Below are 20,318 nucleotides of genomic sequence, written 5' to 3' on the forward strand. Positions count from 1 at the left end.
GCCCTGCCTCCAGGCCCACCCCCTCGACTCGCCACCCCCTTCGGGCAACCCTGCCCTCTATCCCCTTCTACTCAACCACCAAACCGTTAGCAGAGGCCAAGTCAGAGGCAGAAGCAGAAGCAGCGGTAACGGCAGCAAAATGCCGTTTCCTTTCCCTTTTCAGTTTCATTTCCCGTGCGCCCAAAGTTTCCCCCGTCCCCGGAGTTTTCCCCCTCGTCCGCCGCCCCTGTTCCAGGCAACGGAGTCCGCCTGTCAGTCTAAAACGGACCCGTCGCTGGGTCCGCTGTCCGGCCATTTTGATTTATGTGCGTTTCATTTCGTCGTTCAATACTCATATGCGAATGCGAGCCGGAATGTGCGATTGTATGTGTGTGTGTGTGTGTGTGTTCGCGTGCGAGTGTGTGCGGATCGGATATGGGAGTTTGGAATATCTTTTGCCAGTCAACTCGCTCGCTCCCCGCCCCTCGCCCCTCGCTTTGAGCCTCCTGCTACACTGGATATGGATGCGGGATATCCACAGGCAGGAGCCCATAGTTAGAAATTTAGCCACTGATTAAATTAAGTCAAGAAGACAAAAAAATAGGGATTAAACGGAATATTAACAGAATATCAATGACGTGCTTTCTATCATATTAATTCTTTATGTAGCAGTTTTAGAACATATCTCTAGAACTTAATGGATTAAATGTATACACAAGTTTATGAATGTTTCACAAGGACTCATGGCTTTTAGTTAAATTCAGTTTAATTTTCCGAGCTGATATCCTATTTTTGTTGTTCATCAGTATTTGCCTGCCCCTGACTGTAGCAGTGGACATGTGTGCGTGTGTTTTAGTTGGAGGCACTGTGTGTGTGCTCCCATTAGCAGTTGCATGGGAGGCTCTAATTTCGAGTCCTGGTCTGAAGTGGAAGCTGCCAGGACCACGTAACGTTTTTGATTTTCGTCTTTGTCAGCTTTTGGCCTGACATCAGTGGGTCGACGGAGGGTGTCCGGATTTGGAAGAGGGTGGCAGTGGGAGTGGACCCTTTTCCCTAAGTTGAAATTTCAATTCAACGGATTTTGCGGCGAAAATTGTTTTTGATACGTCGTTGGCCATTGTGCATGGCAGTTTCTTCTTGAATCCAGGATATGGCTAATGACGTCCCGCTTCAGAGTGGCCCTGATTGAACGGCGCTGCTTTGAGCAGGGGACAGGACGATGTGCACAATGAGGGTGTCCTTTCAGGGGTGGGGAAGTGCATTAGGGATGGGCTGTGTACTGGGATGCCGTGCAATCAATATAATTGCAGCGCTTAATGGATGTTAAATGTGCTCGAAACAGATGCCGAAATAAATTAAATTAATGCGAGTGAAACAGGAGAGAGGAAATATAGTTAAAGATGGTATTGATTTTTCTCTGATTTTGAATCTTAACCCTCTCGAACATTTTAATATTTATCTCACTAATATAAAGACCGACAGTAGACAATAAATGTATGTTTTGCCGCTACTTACTTATTTACATACTATTACATTTCCTAATAAATTTCAAATGGAATACAAGAATTTATCTTCAAAATGCTTTTCGTATTTTAAAATGTAATGGGTCTTATAAATAGGGCCTAACCACCTTTTCCTGGCATCTGCAGCTCTAAGTTTTTTTTTACGAGAAAAGATGGGCAACAACAACTGTTGCTAGTTGGTGCGTTGCAAATGCATTAAATGAAGTTATCAACTCCATCTGTCCGTCTCTGTCTGGCCTGCTCGGCTTCGTGCCGTCTCTGTCTGAATAAAACACAGAATTTAGATTTATGGCTTCACGCAATTAGCGCTTAAATATATGCAAAGGGATATTGAAAATCTGATATAGATTTGAATGCAGGAGAAGAACAGGACCTCAGGGCGTAATGAAGCCATACCACTGACATAGGGAAAGGAGAGGGAAGAGAGGTCCTTGGACCTCGGCGTTCACTGACCGACGACACTCTCGATGACTTCCCCGTTTCCACGCTTTTCACTTTCAATTGCGGCTCAACTTTTTACTATATAGAAGCGGCAACAACAATTGCGCCGCCAAAAGCCATAAATCTTATTTCTCCGCTTTTTATTTATTTTTTTGTGTGCGTGCTCTTCGAGGGGGGATTTCCGAGAGGGGGATATTTGTATTTCATATGCATGGCGGTAATTTTTGTGATTATGTTGTTGCTGTATGTAGCCCAACGAAACAAATATTCAAGTTCAGCCTGTTCCCATAAACAAAAATATATATAAAAAGGGTTCGCTGGCTACTAAACAAACACAACTTCCTACCCTGCGTGGCTACTGAATTATTATATATTCATGGCAGCAATTATCGGCGAAAAATCAAAGTGCTAATCTAAAAACGACAAAGAATTTCTATATGAAATTTAAATTTTCCTCATGCAAAGCTCTCAATTATTTAGTTAACATTTATATTCCACAGCAATTATTTCACTATTTACATAATTTTTATTAAACTTAGTGTGTATTTAATTTATGCCCATTTATAAATGTCCACTCTCAAGTTGTAACTTCAGCTATTTAAATGTAATAATTATTTCGAAGATACTTCATTGCTCGCCGACAGCATTTTTGCTAACAAGTTGGCCAAAGCGCGGCAACAAATGTTGCTGAAGAGCACAGTGCGCGGGAATGTATAATAACAATTGTCTGCAAAATTATTTTATTTAGTATACAAGTTTTCATTCTATACAACTTTTTATTGGATACGTGTTAAAAGTACTTGGTTTCAAAGAATATTCTGAATTGGTATACTTAAATATGTATTATGTATTTTAGATAAATAAAGGATTCCATTACTTTAATTGGAAAAAAGGTCGGAGGGACAGTATTGATAAACACATCAAAACTTATACATTATTATATTTAGCACATACATTTATATAATATGCTTTTAATATTACTGCATACAATGAGCAAAAACTTTATAGATTTTGGTGCAGAAAATATTCTAAGCATTAAGTTTAGAAAAGATTAAAAATTGTGCTGAAAAAACGTCAAATTAATAAGATAATAAATTATCTGCAGTTAACTTTATTAAATCACTCTCAGTGTAAAAAATAAATACGATTCCCGAAATGGCGCAAGAACTACTGCACGAGCTACTAGTTACCCATCCCGCACTGTGTTTGCGTTCTCCAGCCGGCGAGAGTGTGTGTTTGCACAAAAACAATGCCGCCATTTATCATTTTCGATGCTGGCCGTGTTGCTGCTGGCGCTGTTGATGTTGCTCAGCAGCAGCAACATGTTGCCGACGGCAGCCATTGGCAACATGCGATGTTTACGAGCCGGGCTCATTGTGATTCACTGGCGTTTCAGTTGTGAATGAATGGACGTGCCAAATAGACGTGCCGCCGCCGCTCGATTCGCACTTTGCTTTCGGTTTTGCCGTCGTTTTACGCGTTTAGTTCCGTTCGGTTCGTTCCCAATTCCCAAATATCGAACATAGAAATACACACCAGCGAACCCGCAAAGAAATAAGATAAAGAAATATTGAAGAAGTATAAAAATAAATTCGTAAAGTCGATGGTTTCCCCATTACTTTGGCTGCCTGCTCAGGACGAGGGCCAGACCAAGAGGCAAAAGAAAGAACAAGAGGGAGCATAGGAACAGGAACCAGAACCAGATAATAGTGACATAACCGACCTTTTCGCAAATATTTTGGCGCAAAATGAGCGGGCGCCAAGTGCCGCATGGTGGAGCCGCCTGAAAATGACATGGAAAATTCGCCGAAAATCGCGCATGTTGCCAGCATCAGTCCGAAAGCACGAAATTGATTTCTTTCATAATTTCCGGTTGCAACACTAAGCCTTAGTCAAAATAGGGCTTATCTGATAGCCAGCAGCAGCATTGAACTTTCCGGCTGCGAAGGAGACGACACCGAGATCGCCAATTTTCGTTCAGCTCGTTCTCTGAGCTCCGGCGATAAGAAATCCATGCTGATAAGTCCGGGAGGACGGTCCGCGGCAAATTGAATTCGATTCTGACCTGTATGAAAGCCAGCGGAGATACGGATACCTCTGGGTTTATGGGTAGAAAACGCAGAGCGTCGCGCCAACATCGAAATTATTTGCGTTTGCATCTTCTCGTCCTTTCGTTTATCGTTCTGATTGCCATCGTGGTGGCGCGGATTCTATTAATTTTGCTTCTGTATCGTTTGCAAAACCTAAAGAAATTCAAAAAGTTCGCCATCAGCAGCCGCAACACAAAAACAAACGAGTGTAAAGCCCAGCATAAAAATATCAATACAAACATAAACATTTACCCAATCTCAATCTCAAAACATTCGCATCGTTTCCACACAAATATGCTTAGCTCGCCAGAATTGTGATTGTACATATATTATATTTAGCGGCATTAAATATAACAGTTTAAGCAGTAATTTAAGTGTAAATCTTACAAAACGTCTACGTTTTTAAAAAAGAATTTGTGATATTATATATTAACCGGAAAATTCGAAGTATCCGAACAAAACTGTGTATATAAAGTGAGCGATGAACATCAATGAACATTTTAGCTGGGCAAAGTACACACGAATAAATATAAATATACATGAATATATATTTTGGGCACCGACTTTTACACAACAATTATATATATCGATAGAAAAGACACGAAAACAATCACAGAAAACTAAGGTAAATATTAATAAATCTTTTACCAACCATATTTAGGGTTAAATTGTAAATATCTTAATAAAATTATTTTTAAAAAGTTACTTTTCTGAAAAATAGATTTCATTAAACTATGTTTATTAAATCTGCTTCATATTTAAGTCACTTGGTTTCCCCAAAGGCTTCAATTAAATGACTTACTCATTTAAGATTTGCATACCTAAAAGCTCTTGTTTTCAGAGCTGCAAAAATATTTCAATTGTCGTCATATTCCAGTTTACTCTCTCACACAATTAGCCGCAATCAATGAAGTGAAATACAGTATTCATGAAGATTCATTTTAAACGGCCTAATACAATGAAATTCCAAGCCAATACCAAGTCGAAGAGATAATAGTTGATAATCAAATTAATAAGCACAAACGCGTGTCTATAATTCAATGTAATCAGAATAATTCTCATAGAAGCGAGCACCAGCAGTCCGATGATTAATGGAAAAAAAAAAAAGTAATACCACTGCGATGGAGGGGGATCGTCGAATGATATTCACGGCTAGTTGCAATTTAATTAGATCATTAAAGCAGTTCATAAATCTTTCTCGGCTCGCTCGTCGTCGTTTTACAAAGCAAATTAGCACCGGGTAATCGGAAATCGCGATTTGTAATCGTGGTTCAAACGTTTCAGTGCCTCGGTAATCAAACAAGTTGTTCTCCAAACACAAAATATACAAATGAAACCGGGAAACTCGCGGAATGGCACCTAGTTTATGGGGGAAGAGAGGAACAGAGGTACAATTAGAGCGAGAGATCCGCCAAACATATGAAATAATTAGCACACGCAGATGCAGATGCAACCATGGCAGATAAGAAAGGGAAAGAGCGAGAGGGGCATGCACCGAACGAGCGAGACGGAGAGCTGCCATTCCCCAATTTTTAAACTTATCCCCCGCAACATCTCCGCTCTCGCTCTCGCTCGCTCAGCTGCAATTGGCAATGGCCATAAATCATTTCTCGCTCTCAATTTCGCGCATATTTTTTAGTTTTCTCTCATCTGGCATATGAATATGTTCGCCACACACACACAGACACACGACAGCAAAAACTGGCGTATCCGTGTAGCCGGGTAATAATGATGTGCCGCTGAATGGCGTCAAAGTATTCAAGTAACAATTAATTTAATTGCTAGTGCAAATAAAAAAAATTACAAGAATGTTTCAATGTTCCAAGCGTGTAATGAGAAGCGGAAAATCCTATGGACTATCGAATGCGAGATCTCTATCGGGTACTGTTTGATTAAACGATTGCAGCATATTTTTAGACTTTGAGGAATAATTAAATCTCATAGCTAAGTTGAATAGCTTTCATTATTAGTCGTGATTTCAAGCTAAGATTATGGAATCATAGCTGGTTATGCCTTAGCTGCTGTGTACATGATTACTTTGAAAACTTTCAAACTTAATGCAACAGCTGTATAAAATTAATGAAACTATAAGGATACGGATCAAGTTGTACGATTTATTCACTGAAATATACAACTTAATTAATAGCAGATTTTTGGCAGTTTTTTAAACACTGTGCAACGAATTTTCCCTTTTTTTTTTGGTGCGTTTCCCTTTATGAAATCATCAACAAATTGCATCTCGCACCACGCTCTTTATTTGTACGGCACTTTCATTGAGCAAACAATTCCGAGACAGATAAAAACAATCTCTTTGTTGCTCGTGCGCATATTTATATAGTAAATATAACATGCTGTGGCAATCATTTCAACGCCTCCCGTTGCACAAAGCTCCCACCGCCCCCCTCCCTCAAAGCCCAAGGCTGTGGCGCACGAACAGTACTAAAAAATCACTGGAAAAGAGAAAAAACTGACAACTGTTCGGCGAAACTAAACCAGGCTCACAAGCCACCAACGGTGCAAAATGGGCGGCTGTGGGGGCGGTTGAGGGGGCGGCAAGTCGACTTGTGGGACCCCGTCAGACAGGCGCTTTTTCCCTGGATTTGTTGTTGCTCATGTTGTTGCTGTTGTCTATCGGTTTCATAAGTTCTATGAATAAATTTCCATAAATGTGTTTATTTTTTCGTTATTTTTTTTATTTTCATTCTGCTCGTCGTCTGCCTGCCCCAGAGCTCAGACTACAGCTGGTTCTGGCCGTAAGTCTGATCAAAACTGAGGTGAACTGCGACTGCACTGGGCGAAAATCGAAAGTAAAGCACAGAATACTTTATTTATAGCTTAAACTTGAACCAAAAGCCAAAATCCTGAAATAAGCAAATATGAGGAATTAAGTGTTCTTATAAACCCTATCTAACCATATTCTGCATTCCTAACATTTACTTAATGATGATTTAATATCTATTTAATACATATTTTCCTTAACTAGTCATGTAATGTATTGTATTTTCTGAAGATGCCTCCCATAAGTAATTTTTTTAAGTTGTATAAACATATTTACATATGCACTTTGTTTAAGAGCACTTTTTTGTGTTTAAATACCCTTACTATCTGAGCGCCTTTCTTTCACTGCAACGTAGCAGTAAACGTCGGATGCAACTACTGCAAAATGCAGTGCAGAGAACAATTTTCAATATAAGCATCAAGTGACTAAATGTTGTTGCTGCCATGCATGTTGCTGCTGCTGCTGCTGTTGTTGCTGCTGCTGCGCGTGTGTTGGAAGCGACAGTTTGACTGACATTTTTCTAGCATATCGTTTACATATTCGTTAGATTTTGCAGCGTGCCTCGAAGTCGCTGCAGTTGCTTGTTGTTAGTGCTGTTCAACATGCTGTTATATTGAATAACACACGCACTCCAACAACTCGAACTGGAGACTTCAGACTGCCGACTACTATATGCTTATATGTATATATACAATATATATGCCGGAGTAGGGAGCCAAGAGCCTGGGGCGGACAAGTGCAGGCTGTCAGCTAAAGTTGAGCTTGCACAGGGGGTACTTTGTGTGGGTCCCATGTGGGAGTCCTTTGTGTCCTCTCATGTGACTCCTGTCACTTGCAGTTTTCGCAGCGCGTTGTATTAAAAATTAATTTTGCCATAAGCCCCACTAATTGCATTATAATGAAGCTGTCGTTGTCACCTGTCGTCCGATAATCTCTCGCTCCCACAAAAGTATCTACCAACGGCATACAGATAGATGCATGCAGTTGTCAGTTGTAGTCCGACAATACAATTAGTTTCAAACTGTATGCACTACAATGTAGTTTATATGGTTATGTTCCAATTTGAAAAACACATTTTACCCTGTTTGTTTGAGAACATGAACACAGAATTCATTCTTTAATATCCCAATTGAAGTTTGATGAAGTCATCAGTGTCACAAGTCGTTTGTTAACCTCTCGCTGTAATATAAGTATCTGCCATATGCAAATGCAGTCAGACTTGCAGTCGTCAGCTGCAGTTCGGCATTGCAATTAGTTTACCCATGTTATGCGCTTCGCTTTATTTTATTATAAAATCACTTCGAGAAGCAGCACTCTTTGCATGGCCACCAATGATCAAAGGCTATGGCCAGATAATCTCCGGCGCTCTCGGTGTCCATTAATATGGAACGACAAGCGATGTCGTCCAGCGATTGCCATCAATCTGGCATTAATTTCAATTTCAATTTCTGTGTTTTTTCCCCTTTATCTGCAGCAAGCGATAGAAATGTCACAGCGCTTAATCAAAGCGCCGACGGCAGCTTGGGAAGATCCGTTCGACATTTCGGCGATATTATTCGCTATTTCTCCTCTGCTGGCCCAGATTTCAGTCGGCCAACTAGTTCCCATTGATTTTAACTTTTGCCCGTGAATAGCCATTAATTTGCCTTAATTTAAAGCTGCGGACTCGCAGATTTATCAAATGTGGGAGAAAAGCACTGATGAGCTGATGTGTGGTTTAAAAGGTGGAGTTTGTTTCTTGGGCGGCATAATTATTGAGACGGGCACGAAACTTATGGACAGTATATATAAACTTCGTTTTGTCTGAATATTCATGCATTTACTAATATATTCCCTTAACTAAAACGAACTTTTAGTACTTTAAAGTGAACCCTAAAACCTCTCTTTTATTATAAACATTTCTCTATGATTGCTGATTATCTTTCTTAATTTAAAAGTTTATTTTTTTACCTCTTTTCCAAGTCTGCCCCTCCTAAAATTTAGATGTGCATCCCTATTATTTTATTTACCCGGGTCATTTGTTGTTGCCGCGGGTGTTAGCCTTTCCATTAAGGCAACTGCCATTGTTGAGCTCTCTTTTGGCCAAGATGCAGCGGGAACAATGTGAAAGGGCAGGCAATAATGCCGGAGTTGGAGAAGGGAGTTCGCGGGTATGTTGGCCACGTTAATGATGACACGCGCCCAACTAGACGCTGCTGAGGAGATCCCAAAACAAATTAACATACAAGGCCGGAAAGGAGGGGAAAAGCGGAGGGAATCCACCGCCAACGCAGTGGATCCACTGGCTCATGTTGCTGTTGCAGTGGCAACAGTTGTAGCTGTTGCAGTTGCTGCTGCCGCTGTCGTGGATGTTCCTGCTGCTGTTGTGTTGTCGGTACAAATAAGGCGAGTGCACAATAGTGCACCTTTGGGGCAGTGGCAGTGGCACAGTGGCAGTGGCAGCTGCAGCTGCACTCTGCAGTCTGGCGGCAACAACATCGGGCCACAGCTTACTGGGGATTAAGTCAATTGCACTCGAATGTCAACCAAATGCCGCAACAAGTTGCCAACGTGCAGCCAATAACTTAATTAGCCTCGGAGTGGACGTAGGCTCCATGATCTGTTCGCTGTTGTTGTTGCTGTTGTTTCCTTATTGTTGTGGGTAGGATGGGGTTAAGAAGGAGCCGGACAGGGCTTAAGGGGAATTATGTAATCCGGTTGAACCCAGAATATGGAGCATGTGAGTGCGCTCCAAAGCTTCCAGACCGCTGAAAGTTTCCATTGGTGTTCATTGTGCGATTCGTAGTATTATTATAGTCCGACTCCTTGATAAATAATCGAGTATTTAATAAATATGGATTAGTAAAAATTAGTAACTGCGTTACTTCAAGTCTTTTTATGTTGCTCGACATTTTCATAGCTAATTTGCTTTTCCATGAAGCGACGACTTCCCTGCTACCAGACTGATCGCCATTTTTTGTAGCCTTTGCCCCAACGCAAGGCTTTTGTTTCGATTCGCGACACAAGCCCCAAAGCCCCAAGAAGTTAACCAAAACTCAAGCATGTACAAAAAACGAGACCTGAGTGCGGCGCATAATTGTCGTTTTCCTTTGAACTGCAGCGCCTGCAATTTGCTTATCGCCCGGCGATCGCGATTGTCAATAGGGAGCCCACAGGGGCGGTGGGGGGGATCGAAAGGGGGAGGGGCTGCCGGCATTGTTGTTGCTCTGGCGCTGTCTTCTTCGCCGCTGTGCGCTGTAAGTTCGAGTACATTTCAATTAATTAACATTCAACTGCACATGCGCAGCGACATCACAAAAGCGGATACCGAAAATTGCTGATTGCGCCAGATAAACTCATTTACAGCGGTTAAATGCCACCGGCGGCGCACATTGCCAACACTCACGGGCGTTTCGGGCGGGAAGTTGGGCGGTACGAACGTAGACCGTAGAGCGATTGAGCGGTCTGCACGTCCATTGTGCATTTCCAATAAAGTTGGGCACTGCGAAAGAGTTTCGGATTGAGCTTTAGCTAGACAAACAAATCAAAGAACTCTAGTCATGCTAGAAACTAAATTGATTTGCCTACATATAATAATATGCTTTAATATGCTTCATAAAACGAACCAATATCAATTTTTATATTAAAAACTCAACTCTCCTTCTTAGTAGTTATTTTCTGAGAGTGTATGCCCTGGCTGAGGCCGCTGATTGACAACGATCCGAGCGATTCGCCTGATGTCTATCGCTGCACACGTTTCTGGCCGAGGCTCTGTTTTAGTTTCTTTGAGGCCGGCTTCTGCTGGAGCCGCTGCTTCTCAGGCTGATGGCCACCTTGTCCATGTTGGCCAACTCCATGTTGCTCCTCCATGTTCGTGTTCCAAGGCTCTGGAAATTGTCATGTTGTTTTGCGGCCCGACGAACTCCGTCGCTGAGCAGAGATGCTTATCGCCACGTCACGTTACAAATTTATACCGCAGCGACATTAGAAAAATTATTGTAATTAGCCAGCTAGCAGAGCAGGAGGTGTGCGAGCGAGAAGAAGCACACTCACACACACACACACACACACACACACAGGCAGGAGTGGAGCAGAAGTGGCTGAAGTTTGGTTAGCCTGCCACCAGTTAACAGTCGCAGTTGTTTGCGGCCGCCTTGTAATCCTTTCCACAAACAGCCAACGGCGACGGGCGCCGCCAATATCCCGCACACACTCACACAGAAGATACACGTAATACCCCATACACACAGATAGTATGTGTAGTATCCACATATGACAGCAGGCAGATTATAAGGGCAACCGTGTAAAGTGTAAAATGTCTTAATGATAAACAAACAGAAAAGTTTTGCGGGCTACGGTTAGGATTTCGCAGAGGATATCCCCCCACGCATACTGACGGTGGGTAGAAAGAGGGTTTTTCTGAGATACCAACGATACAGGACCAAAAACGGTTAACTGTCTGATACGTTTGCGTTACACGTGGCGTATACGTTATATTCGTTATGTGTAAGGCAATAGGAGGCGAAGCTGCAATGAGAAATTGAAAATTCGATAAGCTGTGTGTTTTGCTGAATTTCTTTGTAAATCTATGTTTAATTTGAAGTCTAAAATATTCAATTTCTGATTTTAGCGATTTAGTTCGTCATTACATCTCGCTGCTATTTCGAACTTATTCCCAATTCTTTATAGACGTGTTACAGCTCTGGGTCTTTTTTTTTCACCACCCCACCCGCTCCCCTTGCATTTTTGGTTGGTTACATTGAAATTGCATGTTAGCACGCAAGTTAGGGGTCCGTTCCCCAACTCCACCGCTCCTGTTCGTTCGCCTACCGTTGTTGCCGTTTGGCCGTTGTTGCTGCCACCGTTGTTGGTATAATGTCTTCTTATTATGCTGCGACACTGTTGCGGCCGAAACTCGTATTCCGCCCCCTTGAACGTGGCTCGTGGGTCGCTGGTTGTTGGCTGTTGGCTGTTGGCAAATAAAATGTCTAAGCTCGCAAATTTCGTATAAAAAAGTAAGCCACATCGGGAGAATAAATAAAATATGGTTTTGTTATCAGTGGAAGGGATCGTGTATGCGGCTAATAACATGCAATTTCCACCAACAGCAACCACGAACGGCACGCATATTCATTCTACATATTTTACATAGTTACGAGTAGTACAGAATATAAGCCCCTACACACACACACCGTTTCACTTGCGGGGCATTTTGGCCAAAAAGGAAGCAGGTGAAAAGTAAACCATTTGCATGAACACCCACGGGGTGTATGACGATATGAATATGACGACGACAACCAAGGCAGCAAAAACAGAGAGCGAGGGAGACAGACACATGCGGTGTAAAAGAGGCGGGGATACCAGCAGTGGCTCGTTGCAAAGGTGTTGAAAATCATTAACGGTCGGCGGTCGATTGTTGGATGATTGCGTTACAAGGACCTGGATTCTTTTATGTTAGGATATAAAAAATATCTCTCCTCCTGCTTGAAGATTCTGTACAAATCTTTAAAAATTATATCAGCTCTAAGGTCCGAGAAATTGCGCTCATACGAATCTTTAAGTGCTTCGGTTGCTTTCAATTAATTCAAATCAAAATTCTTGAAAATTGGCTCTGCCTCTTTGCCTTCTTGCTTCAAACAGTAAACCGAAAACTTGTTTATTTCCTTCTTAACCAGCTTTCGGGGACAAAGCTAAAGAGGCGGGGAACAAAGCGACACGGGGGACGGAACGCCAAGCGGAGGAGACGAACATGAATAAAATTTGCGTAAGAGTGGACAACAAGCGGAATTCGCAGCGAAAGGGGCGCAGGGGGTGTGGCAGGGCGGCCTTTCAATGGGGATGAGAAAAACAGAAGGAGACTCCGCTCGCTTAATAAAATAATGCGACAGAAGAACCGACGGCGGCGAGGATGCGGTTCGTGATGATCAAAGACGATGATGATGGCTTTAACTCACTGCGAATTATTGAGTGTGTTTGTGTGTGAGTGTGTGTTGGTGTGTGGCTTCGATTGTGTGCTGTCAGTGTGCGTTTGCATTTGTGTGGCGCGAAGTGAATTAATGGCTTAATTGAAAAATTTGTTCTCGCCATGAAAATTTACTGTGCCTGCTTCCCGCTCAATGGAGGCAAACAATGTGACAGTCGAGTGGACAAATTGAGGGATTTCCACAGTGCCGCCATTCTCAGTATGGATTTACAGATTTTAAAAATTGCTCTCAATTTTTAAAAATTATTATTATTAAATCAGAGATCTTTGTTTTGGCTGAACTGGATCCAGATGAATAGCTGTAATACTGTAATTTCACGATATAGTTTTAGACGGTCGAATAAATATTGTAAATACGACTAGTAATAGCAATTAATTTAAAAATCTGTTAAGGCTAAGAAAACAACATTCGCAGTACTAAGGTATTGATTCTTATGTAATAACTTATTTATATTAAATAATATTCAAAGAGATTCTCCCTGTCCGTTTCGGCACCTTCAATGAGGCTAGCACTTGGGCATAACAAACCAGTTTGGAGCAGAAGGATGCGAAACCTGTAGCACCTGTATCCACAGCACCCAGTCCCAGTCCCAGTCCCAGTCCCAGTCCAGCATCCACGTCCAAGGGGCACTAATCAATTTCATATCAATTTGTAAATTTGCAATAATTACGATAATTAGCTGCGAGTATCTGCCAAGAGCGTTGGCCTGACTGGTCCCAAACCCAGCTTCCTCTGCACCGATTTCCCCCTCGAATGCATTCGAAGAATGCAGCGAGGTGATAATGAGATTTTCAATTCAATAAAACACCAGCCTGGCATTCGCACTTGCCAATTTTGGTGGACACCGTGGATGGAAGGCAGAAAGGCAGGAGTCTGGGCTTCGCTTTCGCATGAATATTTCATTCAATTTACACTTTTGCCGTGGACCGCTTTTTTCCTCCTTTCTGCTGCTGGCCAACTAATTAAGTAATTTTTGCGCTCTTGTGACTTTTGCTGCCGTTGATGTGTTCTCTCGGCTGCAAGTGACTTTCCTAAATTAATGCTGGCCAATGATTTAATTGGTTTGAATCGAAGCCAATTGAGCTGAAAATTACCAAGAAGCAGTGGATAATTGTTATAGGCTTTGGGCGAATGTATAGAAAATAAACTATAAGCTATTTTTTTCCTCTTCCATATATGGATGTAATATTTAATATGTTTTGTTTCTTCTTTTTCAGGTAAATCTTCAACGCTTTACGGAAAGATTCAATAACAGTGAACAGTTCACGGTAGAGTAAACTATTTTCAATCTCATTTCCTAACCCCCGAACAATGTAATTAAATGCGTTTGCAATTTCCCCGCTTGTGTTTGGAAAAGCGAAAGGAAAACTTCAATAACTGGGAGATGGGATAACTTGAGCCCGAGCGCGGCAAAGGAAAACCACCCCACAATATCGCACACATACATGTACATGTGCACTGAGTTACCCCATTTTGGACGGGGTTGTTTTTCCCATTCGAACCGAACAGCATGGCTTGAACAAGAAAGAATCGAGGAAAAATCCACCCGGTTTTTGTGGTGCCTGCGATTACGATGTTCTAATGCCATTTTCGTTTCTCCACCTCCAATTTTTTTTTTTTTTTTGCCTGCCGTATTTTGTATTCATCCATATGGCAGCTGGTCAGGAGGAGGACCAAGTCGAAACTGGACTAACCTTATCGGCTGGGTGCCTGGCCAGTTTTAGTTTCGGTTATGGATCTTAAAATTCCTTTCTGCACGGAAAGAAATATTTTGTCGCTGCTGATTGATAATTTAAATGATTTTAAGTGCTCTAGATAATCATTTTAGTTACATATTTCAGTTGAAGCTCAAACGGGTGCATAACAAATTTAATTCAGACACACTTAATACAAATTAAATGTGTTCCAGCTACAAATTTCCTTTTAACTTAGTTGAATTTCCACTGTAGCACACACGCATAAAAATAAATACCTACAGCCCAGTTTCGGCCTTCGAAATGTGCTGAATTTTCCCATGGGGGCTACAGGAGAGATCTGAAATCTCAGCTAGTGTTATTTCTATCGGTTTCAGTGTGTGGGGGCTGTTTTGCCACCATATTGTATCTGCAAAGTAGTTTTAGATACTTTTGCTACCCTTCCCCTCGGCTGCTTACTCGTCCTGCTAAATGTTCGCACTAAGCGATAGCCAAATTGCAGTTGAAATGCTTTTATCGATTAAACAGATTCGTGTTTGGATTTTGGGAGGGTGGGGAAAAAAGAATGGGAGCAAAGTAGTTAGTGTTTGTCACGCCAAAGTTGAAATGCAGGAAAAACAGATTCCTGAGACAACGGCAAAGTTCACTGGAACCAACACATAGAACAGTGTGTCCAAATCCATTGTTTTCTTATAAATTAAAATGAAAAATGTGGACCTTTAAATGCACGTGCAGTCTGAATCCATTATTAATAAAATAGGTAATAAATACATCTAAACTTTCTAAAATGTAATACATCTTCTGACTGCAGTCATAAATGTTTTGGCTTTGTGCTGTGAGCAGGTTCCACTGTTAGCCAGTTTTAGAATAAAAGTTGTAGTAACAACTGAGTTGTTTTTAAGCATTCAAATGGCCTTTTAATTACTTTAATGAATTTGTGAGTGCATTTTCGTGAAAACTCTCTGTGCAGTTTTCATTCATTTTGTCTCTTGTAGCGCCCTGCCCCTCGTCCATTTGTAATAATTAGACTAAATGGCTGGAGAAAATAGCACTGGAAATAGGCGTGGGTGGTGACGAGGTGCGGGAAATTTTTTAATTAGCAGGCAGGGCCGTCAGCGTGGTCGTTGTGGTGCGTTCTGTTGCGTTCTGCGGTGCTTTGTGGCGTTGCTGCAACACGTGTACAGTGCGGCACATGGATATATGAGCACTCACTCACGGCTACGATTGTAATCCCCACGGACGCAGGCTCAGTGTGGTTTTTGGTTTTGGTTCCCAAACAGCGAAAACTACTTTGCCCCAAGGTGTCGGCTGGTGGCCCGTTGTCAGCTGCGCATTAGCCAAAGTTACAGCCTAACACTGAGAAGAATGCGCAATACAATGAGTTGTATTCAGGGTTTTATATTTTAATACAATTTACTATGCTTAGCTTATTGTGACTGAGAGAGTGTAGTTTGGTATAAAATATACCTATTTAACATTTAAATTTCATTTCACAAATTTCGTTTGGTAACCTTTGGTTGCCAATATTTTCTCTCAGTGCTGTAGAGACGCCCCTCGGAGGGGCGTGTTCGTGGCGGATACGGCGACATTTCCCTGGCAGCTCGTCATGTTGCCAACTAATTTCATGAAAGTTGACATAGCCACATGTGAAATCAGCCGCTGCTGGCTTTCGGTTGAGTAGGAGGTTGCCTAAGCTAACAATGCCCAATGGAATTGTTCGGCTTCTTTTTTTACTCTTTTTGTGGCGTTGGCTAAATTAACATTGACATAGCTCGTTGTTGTTGCCGCTGCCACACATGTGCCTTACAATCTGGCTCGGAGGGAAAATGGAGTTTGGCTGAAAGCAAATAAAATATTCACACATTTTCCATTTCATATTTTGAGTGGTCGCGTTGAAGTTTGCGGCCAGCGCTAAATGAAAATGAATTTCACATTTCCATTTCCACTTCCACTTTTCCCTGGGCTCTATTTTGTGGCGCCATGTAATTATCATATCATGGCGAGTCCGAGGACGAGGACGAGGACGAGTTTCCAGTCCCCCGAGGGCAATGTGTGGGGGATGTGCTCCGAAAGGGATTAACCCTGGAGGAGCATTAAGGTTTTGTGGACTGCAAACTACTCTCTTCTTTTTATTTTTTGTTGACTTTCAACTTTAATCTCTTGATATGCCAGATAAAGTTAATTTAAAAATGTTTAATTCTAGTTAATGTTTCATTTTATTAGTTCTATTCCTCTTCAGGCTTCAGTCCAGACAACAGAAAACCTAAAATCAAATACAAACTCGTTTTCCAATTATGAGTATATGCACATATGTAGACACACTCGAATGTGTATAAAAAAAGTGTGCCAGACCTATTCAGATCCATCTATATTATTTGCTCAACTTTCGTTTGCTGTAGCGTTTTGTCGCACTTTGTGCTCCGCATTTTTCCTGCCGCCGATTTCTCAGTCAAGTTCACTTAAGCAATTTGTTGTTGCTCGGATCGCTTTTCTCGCTTTTCTTGTTGCTATGTGCAACTGCTGCAGTTGCATCTGCGTTGCTGCTGCATTTCACGCTCGTTGGCAGTCGGCGCCGCAGCAAAGCTGAAGCCGAATCTGAAGCGGTGAGAAGCAGCGATGGCAAGCTGGCATTTTTAAAAACAATCCACTTCAGCTTTAAGTACATTTATAAATATGTGTATACAAGTAATTAAAATACTTAAAAGTCTTCTAAGCTGCAACAAAAAGTAAAGTAAAGTTATCGTACTGAATGTATTTAATAGCATTAGTTAACTTTTGGGACATCTCAACTCACATCAGTCTCTAGTAATTGGAGTCCAAGGTCCTGGCATCACTGGAGATAAAAAGAAGAGCCAACGAGCCGTTGCGAGACATCCCAAAAAGAAGTGGAGCGCAATGGGGTGGGTATGGGAAGTGGGAAATGGGAAATGGGAAAATGGGCAGACAAAAGCCAAGTCAACTCAAGGCAGGCAGAAGCTATGCGGCAGAAGGTGGCAGTATGGCGGCTACTGGGGCGGTCGCGTTTTCCATTTCGTTGAAGTGGAAAATATTTTGTAAATATTTTCGTGTATTCCTCGTTCTCATTCTCGTTTTGCTGCGTTGTTTTTCTTTGATTTCGCTTTGTCTGTTGTGGCTCTGCCTCCGCAGTTGTTATTTTTGTAAAGCTCCGAGTTTATTTTCCCGCCCGCACCGCGGCAGGGACCCCTTGTTCTGTTTTGTATTTTTACAAATATTTTGTGTAATCTTTAAAGCAGACAATGATGACAGCCAGCGACGATGGCGGCATTTTGTGTCACATCCCGAAGACTTCCATGGGCGGTGGGGCAGGGGGGAGTGACAGTAGGCGGTGGGCGGTGGGCGGTGGGTAATGCCAAAGTATTTAAGCACGTGCACGCACAGTGGTGCGAAAGCCGGCAGCAGGATTCAGTTGGGGATTACGGGGCAGGCCCTGGGGCAACATCATCATTGTCACCAGGCAGCCCTTTTGGACTGTTTTCGGAACAGTTTGCACCAAAAAAAATAACTGAGTGATGCACGTTGTTGAATTTCAAAGTTACAACTAAAGGTATCATCTGAAAACTAAAATAATGTCTCCAATTTATAGAGACTTAGAATATAGAATAAAACTTACCAGCTCTGTATGTCATCATGGTTGGATTGTCTAAATATTTAATTTGTGAAAGTAAGAAATGTTTTCAAACATTTACATATTTCGAAAAAAAACTTAAGCTTGGTCGAATATTTAGATAAAAGTAGAACCTAGCAGAATGCCTCATAGCTCGCACTTGTGTGCGATTACCCACCGAATCCAGAATCGCAGTTCGCTCCGCTGCGGTATCTCTTTTGCTGAAATGGACTCATATTTCGCGACAGGCTGTTAGTCAGCAATTCAGTTGGTTGCCGGGTCCCGAAGTCACTGAGCCTGTCATGACATTCGCCACGAGTTGGGGGGTGAAACGTCTTATACTCGTACATATAGACTTTTTCCAGCCTTTTGTTTTAGCATTTTTGCAATGTTGCCTGCATTGCCTGGCTGTCGAGGGTTTTCTCGTCGCCGGCTTCTGTTCGTTTCAGTTCTGTTCTGCGGAAAATAGAACAAAAGTTTTTGTCGCTGTCACAAAAGTGTCAGGCGGCAAAGTTGAATGCTTCCCAAGGAGAGCGGGGAAAGTGGTAGTGGGTCAGAGGGAGGGAGTCTCAACGATTTGAATAAGTAAATAAAGTATGAAACGGGAGCACATGGCGGCAGATGAAGTTGACACTGCTAATGCGACGGCAGATAATCGAAGAAGGTTAAGACCGCAACAAAACGATATCAGAAGCTACTTGTTTTTAAGTTGGTTAAATGTATTAAAGGCCTCAATGTGAGTAGTTCTAGGGAGTTAAAGCGCTGATGTAGTCTAAGAACACACAAATCTACGAAAACGATCGTTTTGATAGATTGTCGATGACTCTGGCCAAATAAACTCAACGTGTAATAGATTGCTGCGTAGTTGATTAATCAAAGCTTTTTGGCCTCAATTAGGGAAGGAACATTACGTGTTGACTTTGTGACTTTTCCACGCAATTGATCGAAGCGAAGTCCCTCAGTTGCGTGGGTCACATTTTCGCATTTTCGGAAAAGCAAGTCTAGATAATCTTTGCCGCTAACAGGCAATTAAGCAAATTACAGAGTTGCCTGTGACTCTGAGACTGGTCCAAACCCAGAGCACGTAGGCCAGGTTAATTGCTCTATTTTCTTTGTTATGCTCAAGGCAGGGAGTTCGGGAATTTTGCGCGTTTTATTGCGGTTACCTGACCAGGTCCTTTTCGGGTGTTGCATCATCTGCGTCAATCCTTATGCAACCATTGCACCATTGCACCATTGCACCATTGCAGCACTGCACTTTCACCTTTGACACCCGCTGGCTTTCGTAAACCCAAACCAGCGGGGTCTCCCAGGACAGGTTCTTGCGAAGAGTTTTCCCTTAAAGTATTCGGGTGAAATCAGAGAGAGAAATCGGTATTTTGCGCCTTGCTAACAACCAATTTTGGTGACCTTTTCAACTCTTTTTCCCTTGGCTGTAGCTCAACTAATTTCACTTTCCGCGCTTAAACAATATTTATTTTCGTGGCGCAACCAATTTCCCTTCGTTTCTGTACGGCTAGTGGTCATAAAACGAAATTTAATTACCTTCCACTTAAATGTTTCTACGCGTGGTTGATTGCGATACCGCAGCGACATAAAAACCTTTGCAAATTGTTGACAACATTGCTGTGCTGGCTCTCTGTGTTTTTCCTTTTACATACAATGTATTTATTTATTTTTTCTTGTTTCTTGTTTGCTGGGGTCAGCAGCAGCAGCAGCAGCAGCAGCAGCCCTGGAACCAAAACTGGTCAGGAAATTATAATTTTCACACGCAACCCGGTCCGATGGCCAGGCACTTAACAATTCAATTGTAGCACAATATATTTCAGAGCCAACCACTGCACTTAACGAGTGGCTTTGCGGTGACAAACGGAGATAGTGGATTGGATCCCAAGGATCGCGTGAGGAGTCAGCATCTGAGCATTTGACCGTCTGAGCTTCTGAGCATCCGAGCATCCGAGTATCCAAACATCCCAGCATCCAAAAGCAATGCGCATGCGTGGCCTGCGTTTTACGCATTGCGCGTTGTAATGAAGGCATTTTTGCCATCGCAAACATGAGCCCAATGTGTTGGCCATGTTTCATTTTGCCAATCAATTTCCACCAGCTTTTTTCTCCGCCGTTTGCCTGCCAATCAACGGCAACAGATGAAGTCCAACATGGATGGATGTCACTGGCATGGCATCGGATCTCTGGGAGCTTCGAGTGGCCAAGTGGCCAAGTG

At 42.2% G+C, this 20,318-nt stretch overlaps 1 protein-coding gene across 6 annotated transcripts in view; it reads left to right on the forward strand.

Annotated features, from left to right (window-relative positions):
- The window catches only part of LOC120451545 (homeotic protein antennapedia), a 103,985-nt gene that overhangs the window by 64,031 nt on the left and 19,636 nt on the right, over positions 1–20,318 (forward strand). The window contains exon 1 of one of the 6 annotated variants that reach the window (XM_039635328.2): positions 4,380–4,658. The exons of the other annotated variants lie outside the window; for them this stretch is intronic. The gene's annotated coding sequence lies outside the window, so the exon portion shown is untranslated. Of the gene's footprint in view, positions 1–4,379; positions 4,659–20,318 lie in introns of those variants that run through there. 6 annotated transcript variants of the gene reach the window in all.

The sequence above is a fragment of the Drosophila santomea genome, chromosome 3R (genome assembly GCF_016746245.2).
Source record: "Drosophila santomea strain STO CAGO 1482 chromosome 3R, Prin_Dsan_1.1, whole genome shotgun sequence".
NCBI classification, from domain to species: Eukaryota; Metazoa; Arthropoda; class Insecta; order Diptera; family Drosophilidae; genus Drosophila; species Drosophila santomea.